This window comes from Taudactylus pleione, unplaced genomic scaffold, assembly GCF_031769625.1.
Source record: "Taudactylus pleione unplaced genomic scaffold, aTauple2 ptg000435l, whole genome shotgun sequence".
Lineage (NCBI taxonomy): Eukaryota > Metazoa > Chordata > Amphibia > Anura > Myobatrachidae > Taudactylus > Taudactylus pleione.
The window spans coordinates 2,737,768-2,752,904 of record NW_028284837.1 but is presented as its reverse complement, the minus strand read 5'-3'; positions in this window follow the sequence as shown (position 1 = coordinate 2,752,904).

Below are 15,137 nucleotides of genomic sequence, written 5' to 3'. Positions count from 1 at the left end.
CGCATGCATCAGATTTCCAATGCATTTTTTGTATCACCGCCTGATGATTGACTGACAGAAGCTGTAATTCGGTACACTATAGTACAGCATTTTCCTCATGAAATCAGAGCTGTAGAAGAATGTCTAATAAAGTTTTAAAGTGTGTGAGACCTGTACTTTTTATAAAAATATTTCACACGCACAGCTTTTAATGAGGTGGGGTAAATATTCACTAATGCTCCCCAACCATTATTTGCTCTTATTCAATGCCGCCAAACTCAATACATTGTTCACAATTTCATACCACCTGGCATTTCTATGCTACTTATTCCACTGTACTGCTGATGCACCATGTGCTCAAGAAAGTGGTGTGCGATGCTTCATACAGTATGCCACATAGTGCCCTGCTGGTGCAATATGCTGTGGCATATGGAGTCTCATACTGTAGTACTGTGCGTGCTCAGTGGAGCCGGTCAGGAGTGACACAGTGCATCCCAGACTTAGATATACTATTGTGATTTCATGACTTAGAAACTAGTAGTGGGCTCTGTTTGAAAGAGAGGTGTCTGTATTACAAACTGACTGTGCATTTTTAGCCGCACACTTGCATCACTGTCGGCATTGTTGGCGCTGTCCCAGACTTAGATACTATAGTGATTTCATGACTTAGAGACTAGTAGTGGGGTCTTAGTGAAAGTGGGGTCACTGGATTACAAACTGACTGTGCATTTTAAGTCACACACTTGTGCAACCCCTGGAGATGGCAGTCACCACAGGGCCGACTTGCCAACAGTGACACAAGTGTGCGGCTTAAAATGCACAATCAGTTTGTAATCCAGAGAACCTGCTTTCACTCAGACCCTACTTCTAGTTTCTAAGTCATGAAATCACTATAGTATCTAAGTCTGGGACAGCGCCGACAGTGCTAACAGTGACTCAAGTGTACGGCTTAAAACGCACAGTCAGTTTGCAATCTAGGGACCCCTCTGTGACTCAGACCCCACTACTAGCTTTCTAAGACATTCATTCACTACAGTATCTAAGTCTGGGACAGAGCCGACAGTGCTGCAAGTGTGCATCTTAAAATGCACAGTCAGCTTGTAAATCAAGAGACCCCCTCTTTCACTCAGACCCCACTACTAGTTTCTTAGTCATTAAATCACTATAGTATCCATGTCTTCGACAGTGTTGACAGTACTGCAAGTGTGCCGGCTTAAAATGCACAGTCAGTTTTAAATATAGAGACATGCCTTTCTGGGCTGACTTATAGCTAAGTGATGGTTTTAGGCACCACTGTTAAGACAACACTACAAATTGCTAAGTCATGCCATCGCATATTCTGCAGTGCTGCAGGAACCAACACTTTCATAGCGGCACATTAGTTGTCCTAGCAGATGGGGAATGGTGTCCTTGGCAATGGTCACCATTCCTCGCCTTTTCAGGACACAAGAGCAGACATTGAGCTGATTGCTTAAATGGCTAAAAAAGCGTTCTTTATTATTGTAATGAAAGGCTCTTGCTTGCTTTAAGGGAAAGGAGCTGATCCACTGGGCATGCGCAGTACTATGATACTCTTTACACCAAAACATAGTGTGACTAGCAGGGTGCTACATGGCATATGGAGTGGCTTCACTGGCCATGCACCGGAGATCCCATGAGCAACCCCCTGAGATGGCAGCCACCACAGTGCTGATGTTCCGACACTGCCGCAAGTGTGAGGCTTAATACGCACAGTGAGTTTGTAATTCAGAGACCCCTCTTTCACTCAGACACCACTACTAGTTTATAAGTCATAAAATCACTATAGTATCTAAGTCTGGGACAGCGCCGACAGTGCCAACAGTGACGCAAGTGTGCGCCTTAAAACGCATAGTCACGAAATCACTATAGTATCTAAGTCTAGGATGCACTGTGTCTGACTCCTGACTGGCTCCACTAGGCATGTGCAGTACAGAGACTCCATACCAGCATAGAGACTAGCAGGGCGCTTCATGGCATATGCAGTGCCGCACACCACTTTCTTGAGCACACAGTGCATAAAGTAGCATAGAAATGCCAGGTGGTGGGAAGCTGTGGACATTGTACTGAGTTAAGCAGGCTTTGATAAGAATACTGAACATCAATTACTCGGTCTTTATGCAATGCTGGGAGTGTGTCTTTTTGGTCCACACAGGTACCCGTATAAATGACAGAAGTCACACACCACCAAATGATTTCTTTTTAATCCTGCAGTGAGGATTAAAAAAAATAAATAACCTGTTCTTTTACATGGCTCAAATCCGGGTCAATCACTCTGCAAGGAGTTCGCCCTAACCCATAGCCCACACAAGCCAGCCATATCAAGAGCCGCACCTGTCGTCTATGTTATGTGATGTCTGCGAATTACAGCAGGCAATGTATACAATGGGCCTGATTCAGACCCGTTCGCTATTAAGTGATCGCTTGGAGCGAGCAATGTTTTTCAGTGTGCGCATGCGTACGCTTCACAATGCACGTGCGCGAACTAGTAAGAGCGATGGGGAAACTCTCGCTTGCCAAGCATAGACAGCAGCTAAATGAGTGACATGTCAAGCCATTTGTGGGTGGTAACAGGGGTAGGCCACTTGAAACGGGGGAGTGGAGGTACGAATGCAGGAGTGCCTGTGAAATTCACGAAAGGTACGAATAGAGGCGTGCATAATTAACAGCCAGCATCATAGGATGCGTCACTTGGTTGAAATATACACTGAAGTCCTCACAGTGCTTGCGGCAGGGTATAGTCAACCTTAAGCACTGCAATCGCTTCCGATTGTGCTCGAGGTACCAATGGTTTCATGCACTTCCTGGAGATGACGTACACAAGTGGGCATCTTAAGACAGGCTGGTGGGCGTCTACAAACACAAAGTGATCGCTCGCCAATACATAGTAGGCATGCTTATGATTTGTCCTGCGAGCGGATGCCTTGACGTCATTTAGCCGAATTACCATACGCTGGAAGCGAGCGATCGCATCTAGCAACGGGTCTGAATCAGGCCCAATGTCAATACCGGGTTCATCCTTGTGCATTCCACCCACCCGCTGCTGTTTTTAATATTAATTGTCTTCATTTCAAAATAATATACATGTACATGTAAACACAGTACCCCACCATTAGAGAATAATTCATCTTGTCTCATTGAAAGCTTTCCGTGCGTCTCATTAATGTACAGTATCGGTTATACAGTCATAAGAACACGGCAATTACACTACCGTAGTCATGTATGTACCGATTTGCGTCCCGCTGTGGCTGTGCGAACATGCAAATACACTGCGTGAATGTGATTGGCCCACACGTCAGTGATATCCATCCAATTTAACAGTATGGTATTTAGTAGTACAAATTTCATCAGTGGAGCACTCGCCACCCAGAGGTTAAGCGGTGTATTACATGCCGTGGCTTATCTTTTTTTGTAGAATACCACGGTACGCCACAGTACAGCCATCATGTAACATTCCATGGCGCGACACAGGAGCCCTGAATGGCACGCTATGAGCAACAAACTAGCTGGACCCATCTGTACCAGCATTTACACATATAGAGCAGTTACTGTATACTGCAGTTGACTTCAGTATACCTCCTCGTTCTATGACTGCTGCACCTCCAATAGCTGTACAGAGATCCCAGTTATCAAAGACGGCCTTAATATTTGTGGTTAACAATTCTTTTACCTTATAGTAGTTACAAATACGTCTCCACCAGCAGCTACAATTCTTATTCCACTCCCTTTTGTATCATGTGTTCCCCTACATCTTTTAGATGGTACATTTGTTTGGTTACTGCCATCTTTAATCCTTGGTTTATGTCATAGTGAGTCATCTATTTCTATCCAGTACAGGGACATAAGTTCATACAGGCACCTGGAGGCAAAATAGATGGTGGTGCCCCCCCTTCTCAGGCCAACATCCAATGGCACATATGCAGTACCACAGTTGAGGGGGCAAAAGAGAAAGTAATGTGATAACATTATTTCTTAGTGATTGTAGGAGCCCCTCTCCTGGAGATTCACTAATGGTTCATCTGGGTAAATAAAGATTTCTTATTGCCACAGTATACAGTGGTGCTTGAAAGTTTGTGAACCCTTCAGAATTTTCTTCTGAAATTTGGCCTAAAACTACCACAGATTTTCTCACAAGTCTTAAAATTAAATAAAGAGAACCAAATCCATCAAATGAGGCAAACAAATTATACATGATATTTTTTTTATTAAGGAAAATGATCCAATATCACATATCTGAGAGTGGCAAATGTATGTGAAGTGAACCTTTGCTTTCAGTATCTGGTAAGACCCCCTTGTGCAGCAATAACTGCTTCTAACTGTTTCTGGTAATTGGTGATTAGTCCTGAACATTGGCTTGGAGGAATTTCACCCCATACCTACGTACAAAACAGCTTCAACTCTGTTATGTTGGTTGGTTTCCTCCCATTATCTGCTCGCTTCAGGTCCTTCCACAACATTTCCATTGGATTAAGGTCAGGACTTTGACTTGACTATATTTATTCTTCTTTAACCATTCTTGGGTGAATGACTTGTGTGGTTCGGGTCGTTGTCTTGCTGCATGAGCCACATTCTCTTGAGATGCAGCTCATGGACAGATGTTCTGACATTTTTCTTTAGAATATTCTAGTATAATTTAGAAATCATTGTCCCATCAATGATGGCAAGTCGTCCTGTCCCGATGTAGAAAAACAGGCCCAAACCATGATACCACCATCACCATGTTACACAGATGGTCTGAGGTTTTTATGCCGGAATGCAGTGTTTTCCTTTCTCCAAACATAACGCTTCTCATTTAAACCAAAAAGCTCTATTTTGGACTCATCTGTCCACAAAACATTGTTCCAATAGTCTTCTGGCTTGTCCAGGAGATCTTTAGAAAACTGCTGATGGGCAGCAATGTTCTTTTGGAGAACAGTGGCTTTCTCCTTGCAATCCTGCCATGCACATTATTGTTGTTCAGTGTCCTCCTGATGATGGACTCATGAACATTAACATTAGCTAGTGTGAGAAAGGCCTTCAGTTGCTAAGAGGTTACTTTGGGTCCCTTTGTGATCTTGCAGACTATTAGACACCTTGCTCTTGACGTGATCTTTGTTGATCGACCACTCCTGGGGAGGATAATAATGGTCTGGAATTTCCTCCATTTGTACACAATCTGTCTTACTGTTGATTGATGGAGTCCAACCTCTTTAGAGATGGTTTTGTAACCTTTTCCAGCCTGATGAACATCAACAACTCTTCCTCTAATGTCCTCAGATAGCTCCTTTGTTCGTGGCATGATATACTCCCACAAACATGCGTTGTGAACATCAGACTTGATAGATCCCTGTTCTTTTAAAAAGACAGGTTGTCCACTCACACCTGATTGTCATACCATAGTTTGAAAATACCTGACTCTAATTTCACCTTCAAAATATCTGCTAAGCCTAAAGGTTCACATACTTTTGCCACTCACAGATATGTGATGTTGGATCATTTTCTTCCCAAAAAAATGAGCATGTCTAATTTTTTTGTCTCATTTGTTTATGTTGGTTCTCTTTATCTACTTTTAGGACTTGTGTGAATATCTGAGGTAGTTTTAGGCAAAATTTTGGCTAGAAAATTCTGAAGGGTTCAGAAACTTTCAAGCAGCACTGTATATATTTTTATATATATTTTATATAGATAGATATGATAGGCACTTAATATACCAATTTGGGTGATAAAATGAGTGAGTGATTATACAGCTCACCGCACCATGTAAAAAGTTCTAGTACTAGAGTCCACTGTTTATAAAGGACTGCTGGTCCCCTAATGCGTAAGAGAATCCTGGACCCCTCAGGACATGTGGAATCTGAAAAGAAAGAACAAATGGGGGTGCTCCATAGTGCATAAAAGTATGTTTTATTCAAACCATGGCATTAAAACCAGTTACTCTTCTCAACAGAGTGTACTCGTACCAATGTTGTAAATTGGGTGGACTGGTTACCACATGGTGTAAGTAAAACCAACCAGGCAAAGCACCAACCGTTCCCCGGGATACCGACAGGTAACGCGACCCAATTAACCCAATTAACAATATGCCAAGTGATTGAACAGAAGATGAATCTAAATAAAATCAATATGTGGTATGAACATTCTTTGCCTTGAAAACAGCATCAATTCTTCTAGGTACACTTGCAAACAGAGGGGGGTCATTCAGACCCAGTCGCAAGCGCTGAGCACTCGCAACCAGGTTGATGTTGCCCCACTGGGCCTGCGCATGTTGGAGCCGGCTCCGACATGCGCATGCACGAGACCCGGCTAGTGACAGGCCCTCCATCGCTAGGGGTCTCGCACAAAAGGGGGCGAGCTGTCGATGGTGAGTGACAGCTCGCCTCGTTTGGTGGGCGGGTAGGGGGCATGCCCGGCCAAATGGAGGCATTCCAGTCGGAACGCTTACCGTTTGGGGGAGGCCTCACTGACATCATTGCTGATGTCAGTGGGGAGCTTCCTGCTCGATCAGACCAGGAAGCTCCCTGGGGCTTGCGAGTGCCGAGACCCAACCTTAGGGTCTCGTCGCAAGCCCCGATGGTCGCGATGGTCTGGACAATCGCGACCATCACCCTGGTCGGTCGCTAGAGCTGTAGGTGGTAACCCACAGCCTAACGATTGACCAGAAGGCGGCACTTAAAAAAGTAAGTGGCTGCCCTCATTCAGAGCGATCGCTTGCAGCAAGCGATCGACTCTGAATGAGGTCCAGTGTTTGAAGGAACTCGGCAGGGAGGTTGCACCAAACATCTTGGAGAACTAAACACAGATCTTCTGGGGATGTAGGCTTGCTCTAATCTTTCTATCTCTTCATGTAATCCAAGACAAACTCGATGATGATGAGATCAGGGCTCTGTGGGGGCCATATCATCACTTCCAGGACTCCTTGTTTTTCTTTACGATGAAGTTAGTTCTTAATGACATTGACTGTATGTTTGGGGTCGTTGTCCTGCTGCAGAATAAATTTGGAGCCAATCAGACGCCTCCCTGACGGTATTGCATGCAGGGCCCCCTGAGGAGGCCATTCAGGTGACCTGAGGTCACCTGCATAAAACTTAAAGAAGTTTCTCAAAGAGACATCCTTCAGCTACTGACAACAGAAGTGGATTACAGTATATGGACAGTTGCTGCCTCTGTACTTTCCCCTACTTTTCTATTCATGTATAACATGCCTGGCTAGTTCAGCATTACAGACAGGTAGCAGTGTTCGTCCTCTTCCCCTCTCCCCCTCTTTGAAAGTACAGAGGTGACCTGAGGTATTTAAAAACATTTATGGTATATTCAGCTCACTTTACAGTCAGACACTTTCTGGAGCAGCTAACACATTATTACAGAAGTTGCTTTGAACATTGGATGGATGATAACTTCAAGAGTCTTCTAATATTCAGTATGAACAATGGTGCTGATGCGGTGTTGAATGCACACCTGTTTATCTAGCATACTGTATGTTATAGGAATTTACACTGTGCATGCTCAGAAAATGAGCATTCCCAAAAGCGTCTGTGCACAGTTCAGGTGCACTTTGTACCCTTACAACTAAAGAGGTGAGAGTGTGTGTGGTGGGGGGTTGAGGCACTAGGCTTAAGCTATGCCTAGGGTGCGAAGAAACCTTGCATCATCTCTGATTGCATCATGGATAAGTACCTGCCTGTATTTCTTGGCATTGAGGACACAATTAATTCTTACCAAATCCCCAACTCCATTTGCAGAAATGCAGCCTCCAACTTGCAAGGAACTTCCACCATGCTTCACTGTTGCCTGCAGACACTCATTATTGTACCGCTCTACAGCAAAAAAAAACATCCTCCTGTTACAGCCAAATATTTACAATTTTTACTCATCAGTCCAGAGTACCTGCTGCCATTTTCCTGCATCCCAGTTCCTATGACTTTGTGTCTAGTTGAGTCACTTGGTCTTGTTTCTATGTCAAAGGTATGGCTTTTTGGACACAATTCTTGCATGAAGACCACTTCTGGCCAGACTTCTCCGAACGTGTACCTGGGTCCCATTGGTTTTAGACAGATCTGAGCTTATGGCACTACTGGACATCTTTTGATTTTGAAGGGAAGTAAGAATGATGCATCTTTCATCTGATGCAGTAAGTTTCCTTGGCCTACCACTGCGTCTATGGTCTTCAATGTTGCCCATTTCTCTGTGCTTCTTCAAAAGAGCTTAAACAGTACACCTTGAAACCTCAGTCTGCTTTGAAATCTTTGCCTGGGAGAGACCTTGCTGATGCAGTATAACTACCTTGTGTCTTGTTGCTGTGCTCAGTCTTGCCATGGTGCATGACCTGTGACATAAAACTATCTTCCACAACCTCACCTTTGTAGCAGAGTTTGGCTGTTCTTCACCCAGTTTTAGGCTTCCTACACAGCTATTTCTGTTTCAGTTAATGACTGTATTTCAACCTACATACTAAATAAAATAAAGATCGTTATCACCTGTTTGGTATGATTGGGTTAATCCTACATCTGACTATAATCCTACAAAATCCCTGACTTTGCACAAGTGTACCTAGAAGAATTGGTGCTGTTTTTGAAGGCAAAGGCACACCAAATATTGTATTGATGTAGATTTCTCTTCTGTTCATTCACTTTGCATTTTGTTCATTGATAAAAATAAGCTATTAACGCTTCGATTTTTGGAAGCATTCTTACTCTGTAACAAGTTTTGCACACAATAATATGTATATACTGTACATATATATATATATATATATATATATTTTTTTTTCCCCACGATTCTTTCCAAGTGAGGTTGTCTACAACTACTGTATCAGGATAGGTGTCAGTTGTCTAGGGCAGCTAAACTCATGGACTCAGAAGTCAACCATCCCTGCTGGGGGACCACCAAGGGCTGCTGAGCAATGACAGCAGTAACTCACTTACGAAATGCGCAGAGTGATCCACCACTGCTCCTTCCTCCCTTGTCAATGCCCTCCTGATAGCTGGCACCCAAAAGCCAATATATGCATGGCCTCCAGTAATTATGATACTGATCAAGTACCATATGTAGGAGTCTAATCACCCCTGGCAAAGTGATGGATTTGACCAACTAAAACTTTTTACTCAGATGAGTAGCAACCTCATGATGTCATGCAGACTGTACTCCAGGGCCACAACACCATGGAGGTTATGTGATGGAGAAAAGGCAAGGCTGGGGTAATTTGTGGACAGCTTTCCCTAGCATAGGACGGTCTAAGATACCATAGATGTTAAAAGTTTTAGTTCAGTAGCGGATTTACTGCTAGGCAATCAAGGTGGCTGCTTAGGGCCTGGTTTGTCCCAGGGGTCCCAGGGGGCCCGTCAACAGTGGCAAATCCTAAAGTGCTTCACTGGAAATGTTTGAGCACTGGGCTGGCTGAGCCCTGGTCCCCCGTCAAGCTGTCAGTAATTAGAATGCTGCCAGGTGCTTGCTCCAGCGCAAGTCTGCATCCCGATCAATGTGTTGTGCGTGTGAGTCGTCATGATGGACTTGTGCGTGTGTTGTGCATGTGAGCAGTAATGAGAGGAGCCAGCCTGGGTCATGCCCAGAAGAGAGTGGAAAGGAGAAACTGACAAAGTCTGAATACATCTACTGAAGGAGAACTATCTGAAATTGAGTGGAGAGGGCCTGAGCCCTGAGGTATGTGCTTCTGGTGCAGCGGTTGCCAACTGTGCCAGCCTGCACTGTTTGAGTCCTTTATCAGCCACCTGCTACAAATAAGGGGTGTGGGTAGGGGTGGAGGGGGCACCTAAACTGACTGGGCCAGCCTGGCCCTGACTGCTACACTCAGGGGGGAGGTGTATAAACTGATTGAGCTTGGCCCTGCTTTATACAAATTGGGGGAGGGGGACATACACTATCGCTAACTGAGCCTGGCCCTGATTGCTACAAATTGAGGGTGGGAGGGGGCATACACTGAAAGCCTGGCCCTGCTTTCTACAAATGGGGGGGCATACACTGTCATTGACTGTGCCTGGCCCTGTTTGCTACAATGGGGTGGGCGGATATAGTGCTATGGATTCTTTGATGAGGGGGGGGCCCAAATTGGTGTTTTGCTTAGGGCCCCATGAGGTCTATATCTGCCTCTGGCTGAATTAGACACTTTATTAGTTATAATTTTAATATATAAAAGCAATGTCCTGACTCATCAACCTCATCAACTTGTCCGATCCTCCGGATATAGAAACATGAAATTTGGGGAGTATATTCCTTCCATGACCTAAGCACCCACTAAGCAGAGATATTTAAAAATTTGACTCCTAAGGGCTGAAAGTGGCAAAATGTTTCCTCTTGACTGAGTGATTAGGTGACGAAGCATCAGGTGTTGCGGGCCTGTAAGATCATTGCCTGGGATGAGTATTGGCTCCAGACATATGGCTACAGCGCAGTCCAATATTCAAATAGGGGAGCCACACCAACTGCCAGTGATGTTTGGCAGCATTTTGGGTGGCAGTTGGTGTGGCTCCCCTATCTGAATATTGGACTGCGCTGCAGCCACGTCTCTGGAACTGTCACTTTTGACTTAACACTTCTACTAGCTTTTTTCTCTGTGATTTGGATTTTAAACATAATAATCAAGTTTTTGAATGTTAATGGGGAGTTGATGCCTCACACCATTGTCCCCGTGACAGGAGATGGAGCCTGCCTGTTCCATTCCCTCTCCTATTTTATGTATGGCACTCAGCTAATGGCCAGGGAGGTGTAAGAGCTAATCATGAGGCATGTGGTGAATGACTGGGTGGACTTCTCCATCATGTACCACAACAGCTACTGTAGGGTGACATGTACACCAGCTCCTTAACAACCCATAACTTATGATGGATACCAAGAACTGGTGGCAGCTGAGCAACTGTTTGTGTTCATCTTCAATTGTTATCTGCAATGGTGAGCTCTATGAGAGTTTTGGTTTTGAACGTTTCCCGTGAGGAGGCTACACTTTATGCAGGACCTCTCTAAGGGCTGTTGTGATGTGTACCTGCTGCGTGAACCTCAAGAGTTGTCCACCATACCACCAATCTCTCAGCCCACCTCCACCTCAGACCTCTCACAGGCATCATCTCTTCTTGTCCTGTAGAAGGTTCCTGAAAAACGTCATGCACGCTTAAAGGAGGAAGCAATCTCAGAATGCGACAAGGAAAGAGGCACAGAGTAATCCTACAGTGCATGGTTCTATGGTGGCCATGTACTGTACCATCAAAATAACCTGGAGGTGAACAGAGCAGTGGTGGTCAAGTACCAGTAAAATTACTCTGAGGTGCACAGAGCAGCACAGTCTTGATATATGTTACTGTAAGTTAGAATGAGATGAAGGAAATGGAAATAGCAAATATCTAGGTCTACCCGGGTGAAACCGGGGACATCAGCTAGTAATAATAATAGTAACTATGATTTACACATCAAACCAATGCTTGCCGATAGATAAATATAGAGAAACAGACAGCGCGGTGGTTGTATGTGACCAATTTTCTTATATTATATATGCAAATGTGCCAATTAATCTATTAATTCAAAGAATTTATTTATACCATAAATAATAAAAATAAATCTAGAATGTACACACATATACAGTGCATCCGGAAAGTGTTCACAGCGCGTCACTTTTTCCACAATTTGTTATGTTACAGCTTTATTCCAAAACGGAATAATTTAATTTTTCTCCTCAAAATTCTACACACAATACCCCATAATGACTTGTGTAAAAAGTTTTTTTGAGATTTTTGCAAATTTAATTAAAAAAACCTAAGAAATCACATGTACATGAGTATTCACAGCCTTTGCTCAATACTTTGTTGATGCACTTTTGGCAGCAATTACAGCCTCAAGTCTTTTTGAATATGATGCCACAAGCTTGGCACACCTATCTTTGGGCAGTTTCACCCATTCCTCTTTGCAGCACCTCTCAAGCTCCATCAGGTTGGATAGGAAGCGTCGATGCACAGCCATTTTCAGATCTCTCCAGAGATGTTCAATCGGTTTCAAGTCTGGGCTCTGGCTGAGCCACTCAAGGACATTCACAGAGTTGTCCTGAAGCCACTCCTTTGATATCTTGGCTGTGTGCTTAGGGTCGTTGTCCTGCTGAAAGATTAACCGTCATGCCAGTCTGAGGTCAAGAGCACTCTGGAGCAGGTTTTCATCCAGAATGTCTCTGTACATTGCTGCATTCATCTTTCCCTCTATCCTGACTAGTCTCCCAGTTCCTGCCGCTGAAAAACATCCCCACAGCATGATGCTGCCACCACCATGCTTCACTGTAGGGATGGTTTTTTGGCCTGGTGATGAGCGGTGCCTGGTTTCCTTCAAACAGAAAGCCTGCCATTCATGCCAAAGAGTTCAATCTTTGTCTCTCATGGTCTGAGAGTCCTACAGGTGCATTTTGGCAAACTCCAGGTGGGTTTCCATGTGCTTTTTACTAAGGAATGTCTTCCATCTGGCCACTCTACCATACAGGCCTGATTGGTGGATTGCTGAAGAGATGGTTGTTCTTCTGGAAGGTTCTCGTCTCTCCACAGAGGAATTCTGTAGGTCTGATAGAGTGACCATATGGTTCTTGGTCACCTCCCTGGCTAAGGCCCTACTCCCCCGATCGCTCAGTTTAGACAGACAGCCAACTCTAGGAAGAGTCCTGGAGGTTTCCGAACTTCTTTCATTTATGGATGATGGAGGCCACTGTGCTCATTGAGACCTTCAAAGCAGCAGATATTTTTCTGTACCCTTCCCCAAATTTGTGCCTTGAGACAATCCTGTCTCGGAGGTCTACAGAGAATTCCTTGGACTTCATGCTTGGTTTGTGCTCTGACATGCACTGTCAAGTGTGGGACCTTATATAGACAGGTGTAAGCCTTTCAAAATCATGTCCAATCAACTGAATTTACCACTGGTGGACTCCAGTTAAGCTGTAGGAACATCTCAAAGATGATCAGTGGAAACAGGATGCACCTGAGCTCAATTTTGAGCTTCATGGCAAAGGCTGTGAATACTTACGTACATGTGATTTCTATAGGTGCATATACATGTAACGATTTTGTTACCAACGATTTTCTGAACAATTTTATGGACGATTTTCTGTCAGATTATCTATCAGATTTTTTGAAGTGTAATGAACGATGAACGATTTAAGTAACTTCCCTTAATGAAAATAGTTGTGTTGGACAGTCTGAAATGAACGATGAACTAAAAACTACAAACTACAAATGGGAGCATGCTTGAACAATTTCGTTCATCGTTATAACTCAGAAACTTAAACAATTGAATGATAACAACGTTGTTATAGTTAAATCTTTAAAAAAATCATTACATGTGTACGCACCATTAGTGTTTTTTTTTTTAATTAAATTTGAAAAAATCTCAAAAACTTTTTACACATTGTCATTATGGGGTATTGTGTGTAGAATTTTGAGGACAAAAATGAATTTATTCCATTTTGAAATAAGACTGTAACATAACAAAATGTGGAAAAAGTGACACGCTGTGAATACTTTCCGGATGCACTGTACATGGGCAGTAATTATATAAAATGTTTGCTGTTAAAAATAAAATATAGCAGAATTGCACGGTGTTAGAAAACTCTGTAACCATGCACCAAACTAATCTCAATATATATAAAATAAAATTCAAGGTTCTGGGTTCTGTGTGTTCATTTGGGCTAATCTTTTGAACCACTTGACAGATTTCGATGGGGTTTTTAGTATTATATATAGCACTGGTCAGGGAAGATTTTGGTGTTTGAACTTGAGATGTGCACCGACCCCTGTGATTTGGTTTTAATTCATCATCAGGTTTTGCTTTTGCCAAAACCACCCATGCGTATTTTCGTTTTGGATCTGTATTTTTTTCAAAAATAGATAAAAACAGCTAAAATCTCATAATTTTGGCCCATTTTTGTTCCTACAGTATGTTAACTTCAATAACATTAATTTCCAGTCATTTCCAGCCACATCACAGCTCACAATAATGTTTTCATCCAGTTTAGGCCAGAAGGTTGACTGAGCTAGCTGGATAAGCAACAGCAGTGGGTGACACAAACACCTGGCAGCTTACCTTTCAACATGGCACATCTAGGTCTAAAGATCTACAGTAGAAAGGTAGACAATGTCTAGATAGATGACAGATGTTAGACAGTCAATAGGTCGACAGGGACAAAAGGTCGAGAGGGACAAAAGGTCGACACAATAAAGGTCAGCATGCAATGCAAGAAAGTTGACAGGTACAAATGGTCGATATGGTCAAAAGGTCGACATGAAAATGGTAGATACAAAAATGGTCAACACTTTTTTTTTTTTAGGGTTAGGCACTTACCAGGGGGTTAGGCATTTACCCCATTGATTAGGGTTAGGTACTCACCCTGACGGTTAGGGTTAGGCACCAGGAGGAAGGGTTAGGCACTTACAGGAGGGTTAGGGTTAGGCACTAAAAGGAATGGTTAGGGTCAGGAACCTACCCCAATAGTTAGGGTTAGGCACCAGGAGGGAGGGTTAGGGTTAGGCACCAAGGGGAGGGTTAGGGTGAAGATTAGGGTTAGAAAACAAAAAAATGTGTCGACCATTTTTTTGTCTACCCTTTTTTTGTTGTCATTTTTACCCTGTTGACCATTTGTACCTGTCGACATTCTTACATGTCGACCTTTAGTGTGTTGACCTTTTGTCCCTGTCGACCTTTTGTACCTGTTGACCTATTGACTTCTAAAATTTGGTGTCTATCTAGAAATTGTCTACCATTTTACTGTAGATCTTTTAATCCACACCCGATGAAATGCAGGGGGCAGTAGTGAGAAACAGGAGAATGTTATGAGATGCAGGGGGCTGGGTTTGAGATGCAGGGGACTGTGTTTACATGGTGTAGGTTGTTATGAGATGCAGGAGGCAGTAGTAAGAAGCAGGAGGCTGTGGTGAGATTCAGGGGGCTGTGAGCTGCAGGGGACTATGGCAACATGATGTAGGTTGTTATGAGATGCAGGGGGCAGTGGCATGTCTATAATGGGTGCTGGTGTTCTGTGCATGCGCAGTAGACTCTGGGCACACTCTAGTGCCCAGAGTCTACTAATGCTCTGGTGGCTGGCCAACCGTGTCAGTCGGCTGATGGCCACCAGGGGGAGAGGAGGGGACCCCACATGGGGAGTGCACACGGGCCCCCTCCTCTCTTAAGAT